The sequence below is a fragment of the Cavia porcellus genome, unplaced genomic scaffold (genome assembly GCF_034190915.1).
Source record: "Cavia porcellus strain 051 isolate PalLab524CR breed Dunkin Hartley unplaced genomic scaffold, mCavPor4.1 scaffold_15, whole genome shotgun sequence".
In the NCBI taxonomy this organism is placed as follows: Eukaryota; Metazoa; Chordata; class Mammalia; order Rodentia; family Caviidae; genus Cavia; species Cavia porcellus.
The window spans coordinates 57,871,943-57,886,617 of record NW_026947498.1 but is presented as its reverse complement, the minus strand read 5'-3'; the positions used below and the strand labels follow the sequence as shown (position 1 = coordinate 57,886,617).

Here is a 14,675-nt window from a genome sequence, read left to right as displayed (position 1 = left end):
TTTTTTCTTTTTTAATTTTAATTTTTTATTTTTTATTTAAAGAAAAAAAGCCAAATAGAAAAAGAGTAGAAATAATACAGAATTTCCAAAAAAAAAAAAACCAATAAAAAAATCTTGCATTTCCCCATTCCTAAACCCTTTATTTTGATTTATTTATTTATTTATTTTTGTCTTTTTCATTTTTATTGGTACCAGGGATCGAACTCACAACTGCCTGCTTGCAAGGCAGGTGCTTATGCCACTGAGCTAAATCTGCAGCCCCAAACCCTTTATTTTTGATAGTATAACTGTAAAACTGTATTAATCTTTCGATCGTTAACTCTGTAAAATTACTGTTGAATTTATTTATACCACTAGGAAAAATACAGCTGTCTCATTTAGTACATATGAGCTCTAAGTACTTGGATTATCAATGTTTACACCATAACTGCAAATTTCTTCTCTAGGATTAGGTATGGCACATAATTGGTTCTCATGCTATGTTAATATCCAGTTTGTTGTGGATGGTTGTATTGTAGCTAATACAATTGATATTACCATGACCGTATTATTGTCTCTATTTCTTTATAAGTCAACACAGACTACTTTGTGACATTAATAACACTAGGGTACATTATCAGAGAACTTGGTTATTGGGCTAATTACACTGCATCTTCCTCTTCCAAATTAAGTAAGGTGGTCAGATCTTGGGATTGTGGCAAAAGGTTATAGTTAGCCACATCCAAAGTGCATCACTGAAAAGCAACTAAAGAGATCTCTATACTTGCAACAAATTCTTCACACTGTAAGTATCTACAAACTTCAGCACAAAACAAGCAAACAAAACAATAAAAACAGTAGAAGGTAAGGTAAAAAATTACCTCTACAAACTCTCAAGTTCCCCAAAGCTAATCTGGGGAGCATCAGAGGGAAATAATAGCATAAATCATATATCTGAATTACTGGAAAGGATACCAGGGAGGTTAAAAAACAGATCAGAGTGATAGTAGAATCACAAAAGATAGAATTAAACATATAATGAAATAACCAAATAATCCAGAAGCTTTCAGAAGGTGTTAATAAAAATCCAGGTATGCTAATCAAAATGATATAAAACATTAATAACAAGACTTCTGAAGAATTAGAGTACATGAAAAGGTTTCAATCAGAAACCCAGGAGATTAAAAATTATATTGAAAGTATGGACAGCAGAGGCAACAATGTGAGGGCAGAATTTCAGAACTAGAAGTCAATGATGCCTTCAAAGACCAACTACTCAAAGACACCTTAAAAACAAGAGAATATGAAAAAATACAAAAGCTGTTAGATGATGCAAAGATAATTAAAAATAATTGAAATATATAAAAAAGAGAAGCATACAGATGTTGTTTCTGAAGCACATAGAACCTCAAGTAGTCACAGCAGAGAAACTCTTGACGCTATATATTGTACTTGAAGTATCTGAAGTCCATCACAAGGATAAATTCTTAAATGCTGTTAGAAAACAGCAATGAATAATGTATAAAAGTAAACCCATCAGAATTACACCAGACTTCTGTACACAAATCTTAGAAGTCAAGAGGGCTTAGAGCCAAGTATTTCAACCGCTAGAAGATAAAGACTTCTAAGTCAACTTATGTATTCTACAAAATTTTCCTTCAAAATTTACAGAAACAAGATATTTTCATGAGAAGAAGGATCTCAAGAAATTCATGACCACCAAGCCAGCATTTAAAGAAATTCTTGAAGATATCCTAGAAAGAGACAACAAAACCAACAATGCTAAAAGGTCAGAAAGAACAAATATACCTGGTGGGATTAAGGAAATCAGCAAGAGAGGAACAGTGCAACAGCAGGAACTAGACAATAGCTCTCAATAGTAACTCTAACTCCCCAATCAAAACACACAGACTGACAGAATGGTCAAGAAACAAAACTCAATGCATTATATGTGAATCACATTTAATTTTTTTGTACTGGGGCTCGAACTCATGACCTTGCACTTACCAGGCAAGTACTTGAGCCACTGAGCTAAATTCCTGGCCCTTAATTTTTTAAAAGAGTAAAAAATCAAAGGATGGTAAACAATATTCCATGCAACAAGAATCTGGAAAAAAGTAGGAATAGCTACCCCAATCTCAGACAAAGCCAACTGATCAGAAAAGACCAAGAAGTTCACTACATAATGGTTAAAGGAACAATTAAATAGGAATAGTTAATAATTATAAATATATAAGCACCAAATACTAACATATTTGGCTTCATAAAACAAACATTATGAAATACTATACAAACACTGTAAGAACACTGTATGAAAACTCAAACACCAACACAGTTGTTATGGAAGGGGGAATACCTAGTGTCACAAATAGGCAGATTAACTAGACAAAAAAATTAATAAACTAGAGTTGAATCAATCCTTCACAATCAGTAGGTCACAGTTGAAGCTAAGGAACAAATTAGACAGTTCCTAAAATCAAACAATTCCAGTATGATACTTCAGAACCAGTGAAATGCAATGAAAGCAGTCTTAAGAGGAGCTTATAGTGGTGAATTTCCACATTAGAAAAACAGAGCTAACTCAGTAAGTAACCAAGTAATGCAACTTGAGATCCTAGAAAAAACAAGAACAATCCATATTCAAAGCTAATACAGGAAGAAAATTATAAGGAACAGTGCTGAAATTAATGAAATTGAGACTGAAAAATAAATACAAAGAATGAATCAGATAATTAGCTTTTTAAAAGATAAAATCAAATGGACAAACCCTTAGCCAATCTTACCAAAATAAAGAATTAAAGACCCAAATCTATGCAATTAAAAATGAAAAAGGTGAAATCACAATAGACTCTGCCAAAGTTTAGAATATTATTGGTAGCTACATTGAGAATCTATATTTGAATAAAATGAAAAATTCTGAAGAAATTGATAAATTCCTTTATATATATAAACTACCAAATGACAAGATATAAAATTCTTAAATAATCCATTATTAGTCAGCAAAATTGAAGAATATGAAAACTACTAAATGAGAGGAACTCAGGCCCTGATGAAATCATTGCCAAATTCTACAAGAATTTTAGAAAAGATACAATGCCAAGCTGAGCATGGTAGTGTGTGCCTAAAATCACAGGACTCAGAAAGCTGAGGTAGGAGAATCATTGCAAGTTGGAGACCAAGATGGGTTACAAAGTGAGCTTATGGCCAGCTTGAACTGTATAGTGAGACTATCTCAGAAAGACAAAAAAAAAAAAAAAAAAAAAAAAAAAAAAAAAAAAAATTCTAATGCCAAACTCCTCAAACTACCAAAATCATGCTTGGAAGTAAACATTACCTTCATTTCTAAACCAGAAAAGGACCCAACCAAAAAAAGAGAATTACAGGCCAATCTCATTGATAAACATAGTTACAAAAATGGCTCATTAAACATGCTGGCAGCTTAGTAGGTTTTTGTGTACTCTTTTCACCACTAGAGCCTGGCCAAAAGCAAACAACCATGTCAAAGGGAACTGCTGTTGGTACTGATCTTGGCACCACCTTCTCCTGTGTGGATGTCTTCTAGCATTGGAAAAGTGGAGATCATTGCAATGATCAGGAAAATCAAATCACTCCAAGTTACGTCTCTGTAATTAACACCGAAGGACTGATTCAAGATGCTGCAAAAAATCAAGTGGCAATAAAACCAGCCAACACAGTTTTCAATGCCAAGCATCTGACTGGATGTAGATTTCATGATGCTATTGTCCAGTCTGATATGAAGCATTGGCCCTTCATGGTGGTGAATGAGGCAGGCCCAAAGTTCCAGTAGAATACAAAGGAGAGACAAAGAGCTTCTGTCCAAAGAAAGTATCATCTATGGTGCTGACAAAGATGAAGGAAATTGCAGAAGCTTATCTTGGGAAGACTGTTACCAATGCTGTGGTCACTGAGCCAGCTTACTTTAATGACTCTCAGTGTCAGGCAACCAAAGTTGCTGGAAACATTGCTGGTCTTAATGTATTTAGAATTATCAATGAGCCAACAGCTGCTGCTGTTGCCTATGGCCTAGACAAAAAGGTTGGAGCTGAAAGAAATGTGCTGACTTTTGATTTAGTAGGTGGCATTTTTGATGTGTCAATCCTCACTATTGAAGATGGAATCTTTGAAGTGAAATCTAAAGCTGGAGACACCCACGTAGATGAAGATTTTGACAACTAAATGGTCAATCATTTTATTGCTGAATTCAAGGGCAAGCATCAGAAGGACATCAGTGAGGACAAGGCAGCTGTCTGCCATCTTCATATGCATGTGAACGACCTAAGAGAACCCTCCCTTCCAGCACCCAAGCCAGTATTGAGATTGATTCCCTCTATAAAGAAATGGAGTTCCATACCTCCATTCTTGTGCTTGATTTGAAGAGTTGAACGTGGACCTGTTCCGTGGCACTGTGGGCCCTGTGGAGAAGGCTCTTCAAGTTTCTAAACTTGACAAGTCACAGCTCCAGGACATTGTCCTGATGGGTGATTCTACTCGTATTCCCAAGATCTAGAAACTTCTACAAGACTTATTCAATGGAAGGGAATTGAATAAGAGCATCAACCCTGGAGGCTGTTGCTTGTGGTGCAGCTGTTCAGGCTGCCATTCTATCTGGAAACAAGTCTGAAGATGTTCAAGATTTGCTGCTTTTGAATGTCACTCCTTTTTCTCGTTATTTGAAAGTCCTCACCAAGTGTAATACTACCATCCTACCAAGCATACACAGACCTTCACTACCTATTCTGACAACCAGCCTGGTGTGCTCATTCAGGTATATGAAGGTGATCATGCCATGACCAAGAATAACAATGTGCTTGGCAGGTTTGAAATCACAGGCATACCTCCCACACCCAATGGTATTCCTCAGATGGAAGTCACTTTTGATATTGATGCCAATATCCTCAGTGTCTCTGCAGTGGAAAAAAGTCCCAGGAAAAGAGAACAAGATTACCATCACTAATGATGAGGGCTATTTGAGCAAGGAGGACATAGAACATACGGTTCAGGAAACAGAGAAGTACAAAGCTGAAGATGAGAAGCAAAGGGACAAGGTGTCCTCCAGAAATTCACTGGAATCCTATGCTTTCAGTATGAAAGCAACTTTTGAAGATGGGAAACTTCAGGGCAAGATCAATGATGAAGATTCTTGACAAGTGTAATGAAATCATCAGCTGTTTGGAAGAATCAGACGGCAAAGAAGAAAGAATCTGAACATCAGCAGAAGGAGCTGGAGAAAGTCTCCATCATCACCAAGCTGTACCACAGTGCAGGTGGCATGCTTGGAGGAATGCCTGGGCGTTTCCCTGGGGGAGCAGCACCTTCCTCTGGTGGTACTTCCTCAGGGCCCACCACTGAAGAGACTGATTAAGCCAACTCCAAATAGAGTGAGTTTAGCATTCTTCCACAACAGTAATAAAACTGAAGGACTTAAATATGTAGCAAATTCTGTCTCAGTTATTAAAATTTAACTGCTAAAGTAAAGTACTGGGCATTCTCAATACTTGAACAATGGAACATGTACACAGAGAAAAGATAACATTTTGCTTTATAGGCTGTACTATACTGTACTGTACTATAAGTGGAAATACAATGTGTTCAATGAAACTTTAAAATTGGCACCATTTATATTGAAAATGAGTACTTCGAAAAGGAGGCTGAAGAGAATATCAGAAATTGGAAAGAATGCCTTGCTTAAGAATAGGAAGAACCAACATTGTGGAAATGATGATACTCTCCAAATTGTTATACTGATCCCAATCAAGATACCATTAGCATGTCTCACAGCTCTAGAGAAAACGTTTCTAAAATTTACTTGGGAGCAGAAGAGACCTAGAATAGCAAAAGAAACCCTGGGTAACAAAGGCAAGTCCTGGGACATCACAATCCCTGACTTGAAATTATACTACAAAGATACTGTGAGAAAATCAGCATAGTACTGGCAAAAACCAAACCAAACCAAACAAGCGAGCAAGCAAACAAAATAAACCAGACCTGACGATCAGTGGAGCAGATTAGAAGATCCAGACAAACCACAAACACAGCCACCTTATCTTTGACAAAGAAGCCAAACATGTTCAATGGAAGAAAGATAACCTCTTTAATAAATGGTGCTGGAAAAACTGGCTCTCTACATGCTGAAGATTAAAACTAGAGCCATATCTTCCACCATACACTAAACTAAAATTGGAGTAGATCAAAGATCTAAGTATTAAAACAGAAACATTAAATCTGCTGAAAGTTAGAACAAGTGAAACTGTTGAAGACATTGGTATAGGCAAAGACTTTATTAACAAAATCCTAGTTGCACAGGAAGCATCACAAAGAATCAACAACTGGGATCTCATCCTATTGAAAAGCTTTTTCACAGCAAGAGAAATCAACAACAGGATGAAGAGATAACCCATGTGAGAGAAAATGTTTGGCAGTTGTACCTTAGACAAAGAATTACTATCTAGAAAACATAACTAAAAAAAAACCACCCCAGTCATCCCATATTTAAAGACTCAATTGAAAAATGGGCATCTGAGATGAATACACATTTCTCAGATGAAGAAATACAAATAACAACTATGAAAAAATGTTTAACATCACTGGTTATTTGAGAGACGCAAATTAGAACAGCAGTGTGATTCCAACTCACTACAGAAGGTACGGCTATTACCAAGAAATCAACGAATTACAGATGCTGGAGGGCTTTGGGGAGAAAGGAATGCTTATCCACTGTTGGTGGTAGTGTAGACTGGTGTAACCACTGTGGAAATCAGTATGGAGATTCTTCAAAAAACTAGGATGGGAGGTTTCATTTGGCACAGGTATTGCCCTTCTGTGTATCTTCCCAGAAGAACTGAAAACATCATACCACAGCAAGATATGTTCATAGTAGTGTAATTTGTAATAGTTAGATCTTGGAAACCACTTCAATGTCCATTGACTGAGGAGCGCATTAAAAAGTGGTACTTTTATACAGTGGAGAATTACTCAGCCATAAAGAAGGATAAATTGGAGACCTTTATACGTAAGTGGATGAAACTTGAGACCATACTCCTAACTGAAATAAATCAGACACACGTGTATGTATCATGTTGTCTCACTAGTGTGAGGAGCTGAAAGAAATAACATGTATATGTATATGTATATGTATATAAAAAGGTAGTTAAGATAGTTATACTACTGATTTCCCTAAGGTCATTGAAGAGAAAATTTGTGCTGGTACTATTTGGACAATTGAATGCAGATGTCCTGTGCTCTACGTGAATGATTTGGGGATGACAACACACAATGTATGTACATTGTTGCCCTCTGATTGATGTGTTTTGAAATTTTGTTTTGTTTTTTCTCTTTGAAATAAAATGAATTTGGAAAAAGGACATGGGGTAGGCAGAGAGTTCATGAACAAAATGCAAACTGCACGGGAAGTGCTACAAATAATCAACAAATGTAATCCTTTGTGCAGCAAAATAAAATTATCAACAGAGTGAAAAGAAAACCCACATGGGGCAATTTTTTTAGCTAACTGTCTCTCAGATAAAGGACTTATTTCTAGAACAAATAAAGAATTGAAAAAAATCAGGCCCACCAAACTCAAAGATACAATCCCAAAATGAGCATTTGAGATGAATATACACACTTGTCAGATGGAGAAATATAAAAGTTAAATAAACATATGAAAAAATGTTCAACATCATTGGTAATTAGAGAAATGCAAATTAAAACAACAATGATTCTCTCAACCTTTCTTTTGAGCAGTAGTGCTTATATTGTTTGCTCAATTTTGCATGTCCATATCTGGTAATCTGAGAAACTATTTTGAATGCAACAATTTGCTATATAATAATCATTGTTAATTTTCCATCACCTTGTTTTGAAATTCTGTACTTGTTTTTGTTCTCTTAAAAAAAATGACAAAACACTGAGGTTCCATGTCACCACAGAAAGAATGGCTGTCATCAAGATATCAACGAATAACAAATGCAGGATGAGCTGTGAGGTAAGAGAACCCTTCTACACTGTTGGGGAGAGTGTAGACTGGTGCAAACACTGTGGAAATAAGTGTGAAGATCCCTCAAAAAGCTAAGTGGTCCTATTCAACCCAGCTATTACCCTTCTGAATATTTTCCCAGAAAAAATAAAAACATCATACCACAGCAGTATATGTGCACCCATGTTTATAGCAACACAATTTGTAATAGTGTAATCTTGGAAACAACCCATAATGCTCATTAGTTGAAGAATGGATATAAAAGATGTGATACTTTTGTACAATGGAGTACTACTCAGCTATAAAGAAGGATAAACTTGAGGCTTTTATAGGTAAATGGATACAATTTGAGACCATACTCAAAAGTTAAATAGATCAGACTCACATATGAAACATTATATTGTTCCCCTAGTGTAAGAAATTGAAAAAGTAGGTAAGATCCAAAATTTGCAATAGATATCATAAGAGGAAAAGAAATTACTCAAAAGAAAAGAATTACTAGGAAATCAGCCAAGACAATTATACTACTAATTTATTTTGGTTCATTGAAAATAATGGTTTGTGCTAATATTATTTGATTAATTTTGTATGCCTATATCTTGTAATCTGAGCAACTACTTTGAAGATAACAATATGCAGTATATTAACTGTTATTAATTTCCTATTATCTTGCCATGAATTTCTGTATCATTGTTTTTTCTCTTAAAAAAATAAATATACCTGAAAAAATAGGCATAGGAGATCTTTATCAGAATCAAAAGTCAAATGGCCTTATTTCAAAAAGTATTATAAAGATGTAATGTAATTCCAGTCAAACTACCAATGGCATTCCACACAGAATTAGAGAAAGCAACATTACAACATTACCGAATTGGGAAAAAAAATTTCAGCTGGCCAAAGGGCTAATGCCTAGAGCAATGAGGAACTAAAAAAATTAGACATCCCAATTTAAGGACTACTATGGTCTGTGTGTCAGTGTTCTCCCCTCCACCAAAGCCGCATGCAGTCATGTGGGTGGGCTTCTATAATTTGTGATTGATTCATGGTCCAATTCTGGGATTATGGGTGTGGTGTTACACCTGCCCTGGGGCTGGTAGCCTGCATACAATATAAAGGTGGAAAAGAGGCTTGCTCTCTCTCTCTCTCCTCTCCCTTTTTCTCTTGTTGCTTTTGCTGTTTCCCACTGCCATGAACTGTTGCCTCTCTGTCTTGCAAACAGCCTATTATGGACCGAAATCTCTGTAAACTGTGAGCTAAAAAACCTTTCTTTGGTTAATGTTGGATATTAGATATATTGTCTTTGCTATGAGATAAAAGTAACTAAGGACCTAATTTAAAAAATGGGCATCTGAAATGAATAGATACTTCTTAGGTAAAAATGTACAAATGGCTAATAAATTAATGAAAATTAACATCATTGACCAGTAGAAAAAATGTGAATGGAAACAACACTGAAATTCACTTCACTCTATAAAGAAGGGCTATAATCAAGAAATCAATAACAAATGCTGGCGAGACTGCAGGGGTAAAAAGGAACTGTTCTGCGTTATTGGTAGGAGTATAAACTAGTACAACAAACAAATGATATAGGACATGGCAAAGCTGGCTGGGGAGAGTGATCAGGATCTGTCAACTACAATATCCCAGGGCAATGCAAGGATCCCATGTGTGAAACTTCTGAGCTCCCATGAGATATGGATGGCGTAAAAGACCAACCAACATAGAAATCCACTCTTGTGAGTCTACAGGATGGCCTACGCCATGTTTCTCCATGTATGCTTTTATTTTTACTTTTCCTTTCCTTTTCTCTTTGTTTGTCCCAAGTGCACTCTGTGGAACTGGTTCTTTTCCATACCTTTACAGTCTACACTTTTCAAACAAACCTTTTGGCATCATTGTTGACTTGTCTCATCAAATTCTTTGCTCAAGTCAAAAAGGACCTGGAATGCTTTTGATTGGTAAGCCATTTCTAAAGAAACTGTCCTATGACACAGCCACTATAGAAACCAGCATGGAAATTACTCAAAAAGCTAAAAATAGAATTCCATTTGAGTCAGGTATTATATCTTCTGGATGTCTTCCAAAAAGAGACATCATATCCCAGTGATCGATGCTGGAGGTCGCCTATGTGACTACCTACAGATGAATGGATAAAGACAATATGGTATTTACACATAATTAAGTATAGTAATACCTCCATTCATGAACGATTCCCTTCAAACAATTTGGTTCCCAAACAAAAGTGTTTGGCAGAATGTTGCTTTTATTCACAAGCTCCACATTAGGGGACAAAGGTGATCATAGCCATTTTTCCTACACACACAGTCATTTTCAAAATAATAAATTAAGTTCACAAACCAAGTTATCACTGTAGTACTGTACTACTCTGTCATAACTTGAATCATTTGTAGGAAAACGGATATAACTTGAGACCATACTGTTAAATAATGTAAATGAGGTAAAATGAGGCAAATAAGCTTAAATGTAGTATGGGACACTGTTGGCATACTGCAAGTGCCACGCACATCAGTGTGTTACCACTACCAGTATCACCACCACTGCCGCCACCATCATCGTCATCACCATTGTGATCACTGTCGCCATTCTTATCATCATAATCATCTCCGCCACCACCACCATCATAATCTCTTACAGGAGAAACCCAAAATATAAGTGCAAAAAAAAAAAAAAAATTAAAAAAGACAGACAAAAGGGGAAAAAAGAGAGAAAAAAAGACTGTAATCCAGAACAAACACTGTATCTAAAAGTGTACCTTGATTTGGTCTTTCGTGCTTTATATGTTTTTAGCCTGTTAGTCTACCTTTCCATATGTACGTATGTTAATTAACTTCATAAGCAATGTTAAGATAAATAAATGAATCTGATGCTGGAAATTTTTTTTCTAAAAAGATGGTGTTGCGGGGGATAGAAGTGCTGAGGTGTGTTATGTACATGTACCAATTCCCCACAATGAATATAATCAAGTGAGAAAGCACTTAGAGACCTCCACTGAGAGCATGGCCTCCCTCAGCTCTGGTGCTTGCCTTACTATCATCTCCATAAAATTATAATTCTAGGGGCTGAGCAAGTCTGTTTCCCCCTGAAATTATGGCTCAGTCCTTGAAAGCTTCATTAAACTCTTCCTCCTTTTTTCTCACAAACAACCAAAGTTGTTTCTATGGATATGTCTACATGTGTTTTCTTTTCTGAATTTTTCTTCCCTATTACTTGATAAAGGACCTAACTGAACACTTGAAGAGCTGATTACAGCATTTGCCTACTCTTGAGAGAATACATTCTATTCTGAAGTGTCTACATTTTGAGATGTTTTTGTTTGGACCGTACCCTAATTGAACAATAAGGGTCCCCAAGCAGGAAAATAAGCCACTTAGACATGTCTGGTTGGCAGGATGAGCTGACCTGATAAGTATTTTACTTGATTGAAGGCATCCAAAGATTACTGAAGGAAATTGCCACACTGGCACATGCCCATAATCCCAGCAACCTGGGAGAGTGAACCAGGAGGATGGAAAGTTGGGGTCCAGACTGGGCAGTTTTGTGCCTTAGGAGACCCTGTCTCAAAACAAAACACTTTAAAAAGTATTGGGGAGTGTAGCTCAGTGTAAATGTTCTGGGTTTACCTCTGTGGGTAACATCTCTCTTGAAAAAAAAAATCCTCAAAGGCAATATGTTGATTTAGTGCTCTTGGGGCTGGGGTTATCTCTGGTGTTGCCTGGTGGTCATTGAGGCAGTAGATGGTGGCAAAGCCTGCTGGGCAAGTGGCTGTGTTCAGTTAATAATGGAGATGGAAATGCACCAAAACCAAACCAAACCAAACCAAAACAAACCAAAACAAAATAAAACAAAACAAAACAGTTCTGAATGACCTGCACATGGGACCAGTCAGTCATGCTACCTCCAGTCCTGCTTGTAGGAACTGAAGCAGCATTTTGATAGGACAGCCAAGATCTGATGTCAGCCTGAGGAGTGGATAATAAAGAGGACCACCATTAAGCTTGTGGCCACCGTGTTCACTGTGTCACAATGGTCCTCTGTCACCCTGCAGAGTGTTATTTCTTATCCAACTTTTGATTGGCCCACACTTGCTCTACAGAGCATGTTTCTTTTTCTACCTTTAAGAAATGTAAAACCTTGGTGCTTTTGCACTCATTTTGTCTAATTTTTAGTTCAAGACAAGAAAAACCTAGAAAGAATCTTTAGAAGGAGTCTGCAGAATCCCCAAACTCAGTAACAAATATGGTGGTCTGAGTTCCACAGTGATTGATGTCTCATGTGGGTGAGGAGAAGGTAACGCACTGAAACGAGAAACCAAGCTATGAAAAGACTTCTCAGCAGTTTATAGTCATTCCCAACTCCCTTCCTTTATATCAGGGCAAAACCCATGTGATAAGGGTCATAGTAGAAGAAAAGTGTATAACATGAGTGGTCCTAGTGACAGGGCGGCGGCTGCAATTACCTCCAGAGAAGGATCCTCCGCTGTATCATCCAGGAACCTCAGCAGCCTGCAAGGACAGGGAGGTGTCAAGACACACTATCTCCTGAACATGGGATACATTGCACACATTCCTGTGGGTGTGTGATGTGTCCCTACATTCAGACCTCAGGCATTTAGTTAATCAGGGCTGGAGCCAGAGGTCATTATTTTGTCATTGCTATTGTGATGTACTTCCTGATTCTACCTGGGTCATGTGTCTCTGAGGAACTATGTAAGAAGGTAGTAGCAGCTCATGTGGTAACTCCTGATCATGTGTGTATATATATATATATATATATATATATATCTGGTATTATTTATGGTCAACATTTGGGAACTAGACAAGTGTGAAAGTGTAAATGCAATAGCAGTGGTGGGCCATGAGAATGTTTCTTCTCTAGTTGAAAACTTAGTGTTCAGGAAGACCCTAAAAACCGCATTTTTAATGTATTTTTATCAAAGTCTTATTTCATACTTTAGAGAAAATTTCCTTTAGCAACAACATAGTGTTACTATGGTACTTTTCAAAGGGACTGTTAACAAGTGGTGACTGTAAAATTTATTATCTACCTACTTCTACCATACCACGTTCCTGCAGCCCTTCCCACCCTCTCCCTAAAAAAGGTGAACTACAAAGCCCCTCGTTTAAGAGGTTATGGAGCCACCTTCTGGTGGTAAAGGTGCACTTCAGGCACACAGATTTCCTTTCAGATTTAATCGCCCTGAGGATGTCTAAGCCTCTGCACCAGGAACAGGTGAGAATTTATGTCAAATACAGATGCCTGGGTCAACTGGCAGCCCTTCTGAACCAAAGCCTATCTTTTAAATAGGGAATTTTTATGTCTCAAGTATTTGAGATCAATACAGAAATGTCAAGTTTTTCATAAAAAAGGAGAAAAAAAGAATAGGAAGATAGGATAACCAATTCTTATTTAAAGAATTTATGCAATTAGCAAAGAGTGTTTGGAAAGATACAATTGATCTTATTGGTCATGAAAACCAAATGATATGTCTCCCTTTTGTTTATTTTTCTGTTTAGCATAAGGTTCCTGGAATTATGAAAATTACATCAATTATTACCTTATACTACATGAGAAAGATAGAAGAAATAATGATAGGTAGAAAGTAGACAAAGAAAATCAAAGTTTTTAAAAAGACTGCAACTTCTGGACACAAAGTCACTCAAGATTATTCGTATCTGTACTCTGTTATCTTTACTCCTTAAGCTTTTATTTCTTCCAGACCCATCACACTCAAATCCTTTAAAGATAATATAAATTAAACTAGTTGATAAGGTAAAGGAAAACAACCTGAATTTAAGATGAGAGAAACAGATTTGAAGAGTTCAAATGCTTTTGAGCAAAGCATCTTAGATCATCCATTAAGAAAACACAGTAAATAACAGGGTGTGTGGTTGATGGCATGACAGCACTCTGGGATACTGATTCAGGAAGATGCAAGCCCAGTCTGAGCCACTTAGAGGGAACCTATTCTCAAAATTAAAAACAAAACAAAACCATAAAACAAACAAATAAAGGCATCAGGGATAGAGGAGTATGGTTCAGTGCCAAGGGGCCCTGTATTCAATATGTAGAATTAAAAAAAAGAAGAAGAAAAAGAAACAAAAACAAACAACAGTAACAAAAGCTAATAGCACATCAGGTTTCCATCTTTTTGACGTGAAACAGACCCGATGACCTGTAAATGGGCCATCTCCTTTCACCTGTAAATTGTATCTCTTCCCTTCTATAGAGTCACAAATTCTGCAGATTTCTCTCTTCAAAACTTGTAACTTTCATCTGGTCCAATCCAAAATGTGTCAAGTCCTTTGAGGTCCTGCACTCTTTTCTCTGAGTGTGTACTTCTTTATTTATGCCCGATAAAACCTTTCTCTGTCTCTCACTGATTCCTTTTATGGCTGGAAGTCAAGGTCCTAGTGGGTAGAATAGTTGCTATCCTTGGCCTCCTTTTTGGGAAACTCCTTGGACCCTGTACTTTGGGGAAAAGCACTAATATGCACGCATAAGTAAACACTCACATTCCATCACAGTTAGAACATATGCATATTTGTTATCGTTTAGTAAATTTAATCTTAAAAATGAATACACTATTTTTAGCAGCCTGACACTGCCTTAAGGCTTTCTGTCATCAGCTGGAAACAGCATGTGATTGCAGGGTATGTGGAATAAATATCACAGTAACTGAGAG

The 14,675-nt window shown here is 36.8% G+C and overlaps 1 pseudogene; it reads left to right on the top strand.

Annotated features, from left to right (window-relative positions):
- Nucleotides 1-3,358: 3,358 nt before the first annotated feature.
- Nucleotides 3,359-5,398, top strand: LOC100733037 (heat shock cognate 71 kDa protein-like; annotated as a pseudogene).
- The last annotated feature ends 9,277 nt before the right edge of the window (nt 5,399-14,675 follow it).